This window comes from Lycium barbarum, chromosome 2 (assembly GCF_019175385.1).
Source record: "Lycium barbarum isolate Lr01 chromosome 2, ASM1917538v2, whole genome shotgun sequence".
Taxonomy (NCBI): Eukaryota; Viridiplantae; Streptophyta; class Magnoliopsida; order Solanales; family Solanaceae; genus Lycium; species Lycium barbarum.
This window is the reverse complement of record NC_083338.1, coordinates 135,725,202-135,732,227: the sequence shown is the minus strand read 5'-3', so window position 1 is coordinate 135,732,227 and position 7,026 is coordinate 135,725,202.

Sequence of the window (7,026 nt, the reverse complement as noted above, 5' to 3'; positions counted from 1 at the left end):
GCAGCTCCCAAATCCAACCCTTATATTACATGAAAAGAAAATTATGTTCCTCGCAAGCAAGAATTAATACAATTCTTTCCTGTACATGCTAAAAGAATATTTTTCTTTTGACATTAAATAAAATAAAAATAATGTATAAAATTTGTGATAATTAAATTAGAAACACCTTTGACTAGAACATCCACTAGTCAAACCAGAGAGCAACAAAAGAGCAAGTTCTTCCTCAAAGATAGTAAACGTAAGTCCTTCATCTTCAACTTTCCGGTGAACTTCCACCATATTCTCCGGTATAATTACGCTCCGGCAAAGCGGACACGTGGCTTGTCCCTTGCCGTGCATTAGCCATTTGTCTAAGCAATTTTCATGGAACATATGATTGCACTTTTCAATTTTCCTCCCTTTATCTCCGTGCTCAAAATCCGATAAACAAATAGCACAATCAAGTGGTTCGTTAGCAGCAAATCCGAGTAGTTTCCTTTTTTTGTACACGAACTTAGTGCTTTTCTTGTTTATGATTTTCCTGCATTTGTGTTTTTCTTGTCTCTGTACGTATGAACTGATTGTAACAAAAAATACAAGCATTAGAAACCTTAATGCTTGAGGAAGCCATGAGAAGAAGAAACTATTGATAAGTTGATTGAAATAAGAGAAAAATCTAGTGGAAGCCGCCATTTCTTTTTTTCTTTAGGAATTGATGAAAAGAAGTTAAAGCAGAGCTCTATTTATAGTTTATATTGGAGTTGTGAAATGTCTTGGAAGTGGCGGCTGATTGTAAATATAGTAATGTGAGAAGTATTTTTTTTTTAAATCAATTGGTATTTTAATTTAGATAGCACACTTTATCAATCTATAGAACGCCCTATATACGGTGTATGCTAATTAGAAAGAGAACGTGGGCAATCTCATGCCTTTCAACGGAGTTTCCTTTTCGGGAAGAAACAACCGAAGTTTCCTTTCCGAAACATAATTTATTGTTTCCACTTGATTAAGGTGGCTATCTGGAATTTTTAATCTACTTGAGGATAACCTAGAGCCTCTAGGCTAGAGGTTGTATAGTTACACTATGTAGTGATATGGACCGTTATGTATTTTCTAGTCCAGGGAGAATTCATAAAATTTCATTTCCATCGAGAATTGAATTGATCTTTCCATTATTTAAATTAGAAAATCTAATAAAGACGTCATAAACAAAAAGTTGGACATTATATACATGCCATCTCATTTCCATCGAGAATTGAATTGATCTTTCCATTATTTAAATTAGAAAATCTAATAAAGACGTCATAAACAAAAAGTTGGACATTATATACATGCCATCGAAGAGTGCTTTGTTGAGCGAGATCACACACATAAATACCTTTTCGTCTTTGAATATTTGAGCCCAATAATGGATTCAATATGGAAATGACTTTTTAAATATTAAAAAAAATTAAGTTATATATATATACATTGACACTATAACGAGTTTTTACATTATATGTAAAATTTAACATGTATTATCAGGTTATGTGTAATTTATTACTAAGTTGTCGGTGAATACTTAATTTATTAATTAGAACTATTTGCAATCACATTTTAAGTAATTCAATCGTGTAAATTGTACACCGTTATTACATTGAATTTTGACTCAAAACTTTAAAGAGATGGACAACCAGGTTAAGGACAACATTGTCGTTCAAATTCAAAGGAAAACTAGATAGAGTTGAATTATAGTTGGTAATTAAATACGGATCGCGCTACATTCTTTATTTTTAGAGTACGAATTAGACAACTATAAGCAACTATAATTGTCAACTTCTAGAATTGTGGACAATAAGATTCGTTTTCCCATCTTTTTTTGGTCAGATCGGTAGTCCCACTGTATTATCTAAAGAGCAACTACGTATTAAAGGGAATTAAAACACACGTTCATAAAGACAAAAGCTTATACTATTATCTAATAGCACTAAAATAATTAATTAGCAAATCTTTCACGGGTATAAAAGAATAATCTAATTAGTTGATCAGAACTTCAAACATTATGTGCAGCCTACTGTTTGTGATTAACAACACATTTGAAGTTATGAACAAAAACATTTCACAAAGAATGGGTAAAATTCACAAATTGCCCGCAACCCAGCATCACCTACATTAATGGGTAAAATTACAACTGGCTTCATGTTTGGTTTGTTTTCCTTTGATCTTGCTTTTAGGGGTCGTTTGGTACGAAGACAAGTAATGCAGTGCAGGTATTAGCAATGCAGGAATTGTAATGCTGGGATTATTTTTTATCAAGTGTTTAGTTCATTGTATTAAAAATTAGATAGACAGTGTACTATAATCTAAGCTTGTCTTTGGTTTAAAACTGTACAAAATCTTCTTTACAATTATACCCTTGAATATTTGTGGGATTTTCTATTTCATGTAATTGGGAAAAGGGTTTGAGGGGTAGTTTAGTCATTTTAGGGTCTTATCCAGGTATAGTTAAACCTGGTATAATTAATCCCTTAGTTTCCTCGGTATATAAGCCCCCCTATGGTGTACGTATAAGTAATCTATGTATTAGGTATGATTAAATTGACAAGTAACCAAACGTAACATTGTATTGAATGGACTAAATTTTAATACAAGAATTATTTTGATTAGTAGAGCCTACCAAAAGACCACTTAGTCCAATAAGCAGGTGGCTGTACAGTTGATCCAAAAAAAAAAAAAAAAGAACAGCTAGCACTTTCTGATATGAAAAATGTCAATATCATGAAATTTTAAATTTTATAAATGAAACTTGAGATTATAATAGAATTTCATTTACTGTATTCATTGATCAATCCTTCTATAATATGGTGAAATCCATTTATTATTAAGAATAGTTTTAAGCACAACGTTAATTTCTAGTCGTCGTAAAAGAATTGTTTCTTTCAAGCTAGTTGGGATGTTCCAGTCGGTCAACCAGTCAAAAGTAACTCTAACGTAACTTTACTACTCCTCTTTAAAGGGTTCCTAAATTTTTTGAAAAGAAACACCCCCACATGATCAGAAAGAAATCATTATTAGCTGGAATTTCTAAACTTTGACTCGTTTGGTTTGATGGATTGCATGAAATACTCATTATATAAAATTTGGTATTGTTTTAGTTCGAGTTTGATTTGTCTTTTGAATTTGTAGAACTAATCTTGATATAATTAAATATACTAATTCTTGTATTTCGAACTGATATGTTTGCTTTTCTTGGAGCCGAGGGTCTTTCGCAAACATCATCTCTACCTCCATGGTAGAGATAAGGTCTGCGCACACTCTATTTTCTCCAAATCCCACTTCGTGGGGGTATGTTGTTGTTGTACATTAATTTTTGTATTATTTTGAATAAGAATTAGGAAGAGGTTGTATCCACCATATTTTATATGCTTATTGACATAATTTATAATTTAATTCAGTGGTCTGATATAACATGCATTGAACAACAATATATGAATCAACCACCAAAAGATAAAACTAGCCTTTATCTTTTCTTTAAATCCATTATCTACTTCGTTTCAGTTTCTTAATTAATTTAAAATATCAATTAACATTTTGAAACTTACCCTATATATTCCATTTAATTAGTACGAAGAACCAAAAACTCCATAAAAGTATTCTCTATATTAATTCATATATAACTTGTTTCTCCAAAGGACTCCTAAGCGTACAAGAGTCATAGGTAAGATTGGGTCAATTGCTTTTGTAGTCCTTTAGAAAAAAGTCCTAATTAGTTTTATGTTTTTTTTACGAGAGATCTTCATTTTCACACATAGAAGATCATTTTTTCAGTAAGCTCTTCATAACTTTATATCGTGTTTTTAAATTGGATTTAAGAACATAATCATGTTACTCATTAAAAAATTATAGTTAAATTTCTTGAAAAGTGTCATATAATCCGTAATCTGATGAAAATATTAACTTATTACTTTTATCATAAATTAAAAAAAAAAATATCCGTATGTTTTATCGACCTATAAACGTATATTAGTTAAAACATTACGGCGAAGGTGTGCATGCATGATTTTGATACGGTTAAGTTTCTCATAAGCTTCCTTTGTCGGATCATGATTCTTTTTTCTAGACTTATTCAAGGCGTTTTGTTTGAATTATTTTTAACCAATTTTTTAATTATGACCAGAGTTGGAGTTGGTAATGAGTAATATTGGATAAGGGAGGCAATCAGGTCTTGAATTCAAAGGAAACATAGTTAGTCCAAAAGGTTCAAATTTAACCACCTCGTAGTATACGTAACACACGTTTGATTATAAATAAAATATAAGCACGTCATGCACTTCTTTTTACTTTTTTCTTCCATGAATTTTAATTGAGAGTAGACAATGGTTTTTTTTTTTTTTTAGATTTTTCACCCAGTATCTAATACATGTTATTACATTTCGATCAATTTAATTTCGCGATACCTAAGACCCATGAAAGGAGGAAACATTGTCTATTACGATTTTGTCATTCTTGTGGCTCGAATATGGAACCTCATGTTAATAGTGAAGGAATCATATTCATGTTATCTCCCGTGTTCAAAACCAGTATAAAAAAAAAAAAAAAAAACAGAAACTGGAAAAAACAGAAACTTCGAAAACAACAGAAATTGTTGGAAAAAAAAATAATAATGTAGAAACATCCGAGACCACAGAATACACTGTGTGTCCTTAAGGAATTTAACCCCCTCACTGTACCCGAGGTTGCGGATTATTTCCTCCCAGGATAAAACGGATGTACCTGTCGCAGGAGTGGCGGTACCTCAAACGCCTACGACTTCGGCGAACTCAAATATGGCAACGAAAACACACGAAGACTCGATAGTTTATTTTTGTGAAAGAATGCAGATGCAGTGAAAAATTCAGTAATCGAAAATTGAGGCATTGCCTCAGTTTATATAGCCTTGAACATGCCTCTTCAGATTAGGCTTGGTGGCTGTTCGGAAAGGCCATGCCTTTTCCGAAAAAATAAGAACGTTGGGAAATTTATTTTTTCCTTAAAATTATTTATTTATTTATTTATTAATTTACGGCGGAAATAACAAAATAATTTCAGAAAATGAAGATTGAATTTAAATAAATTTGGTCCAAAAAGATTATCAATCAAATCATTTGACCAAATCCGAAGCCGAAGCCGAAGCCGAAGCCGAGCCGAGCGACGACGACGGCGCGAGGGGAGTCCCTCTTCTTGACCCTTTAAGAGCTAGAGGAAGTGCTTTCTAATATAAGCACATAACTTTCCCTTTCTACCACCAATGTGGTACAAGACTCCTTTTCAACAGAACTTTGCTTTGAACTTCATTTTCCTTCCATTATCTTTTTTTTTTCCCTCCATTTCTCATTCACACCAACTTAGCTAGCTTCAATCATTAACTAGCTTTAACAATCCCCCACATGAATGTGGAATGGCTATATGATGGAAAAACATGCATGACAAAAAATACTATGTGATTCGTAAGCAAGAATTAATCGCATCTGGATAAGTAGATTTCTCTTTGAACTTTCCGTAGTGAACATATGTCGGATATACTCGGTCAATCGGTAGATTTGATATCTTTGAACCGTCGAGCTTTGGTGTATACCTAGACAACCACATGTCACACAATTAACCCTTTAACCATCTTTGGTTCTCATTGTTTTGTTCGTTTCAGCCATGAACACTCCTGATTCATAAGTGCGTAGAGAATTGGCCTCACAGAATTCTCCTTGAAGCGGCTTACACTTCACACTTACATAGGTGATTCCCAAATGTGTCATCCCGTAGATACACTATTTGATATACCCCGTATCAAACTTGGAAACCATTAAAAAACTGTAATGCTTTATCCTGGTACTGAACATTGTCTCATCACGAGAATGGACCACAAAAGTTATTGTGACAACGTTGAACCGTCATCAATGACTTTGTTTGATCTCTTTGAACCTAGATCTTGGGATCTCGAGTCTTCTAGGTAGAGTTACCGCCATGATGACTTGTCCTCGGCCAAAGTCCCATTCCCCTCGATGATCTTTCAACCACCTCTCTAGTTAGGCCTTTAGTTAGCGGATCCGACACATTATCTCTTGACTTAACACAGTCAATTGTGATAATTCCACTAGAGAGTAGTTGTCTAACGGTATTATGTCTTCGTCGTATGTGACGAGACTTTCCGTTGTACATCGCGCTCCTGGCTCTTCCTATTGCCTCTTGACTATCACAATGTATGCATATAGGAGCCAACGGTTTGGGCCAAAATGGAATATCTTCTAAGAAATTCTGGAGCCATTCAACTTCTTCACCGGCTTTGTCTAAAGCTATGAACTCAGATTCCATTGTAGAGCGGGCGATACATGTCTGTTTGGATGACTTCCAAGACACTGCTCCTCCACCTATGGTAAAAACATATCCACTTGTGGATTTAGTTTCAGTTGAACCGGTGATCCAATTTGCATCACTGTATCCTTCAATAACTGCAGGATACCTATTATAATGCAAAGCAAAGTTTTGAGTATGTTTCAAATACCCCAAAACTCGTTTCATTGCCAGCCAATGTGTTTGGTCGGGATTACTAGTGTAGCGACTTAGTTTACTTATAGCACACGCAATATCAGGTCGCGTACAGTTCATGATATACATCAAGCATCCCAACACTCTGGCATAATCCAATTGAGAGTGACTTTCACCTTTATTCTTTGCAAGAGCAAGGTTCATATCAATTGGTGTTTTTGCAACTTTAAAGTCCAAGTACTTGAACTTTTCAAGTACCTTTTCAAGATAATGAGATTGAGACAGTGCTAGACCTTGAGGAGTCTTATGGATTTTAATTCCCAAAATTAAATCGGCAACTCCTAAGTCTTTCATATCAAACTTACTAGCAAGCATGTGCTTAGTAGCATTTATGTTAGCAATGTCGTTACTCATTATCAGCATATCATCCACGTACAAACAAACAATGACGATGTGGTTCAGAGTGTTTTTAATGTAAACACATTTATCACATTCATTTATCTTGAATCCATTTGACAGCATCGTATGGTCAAATTTTGCATGCCACTG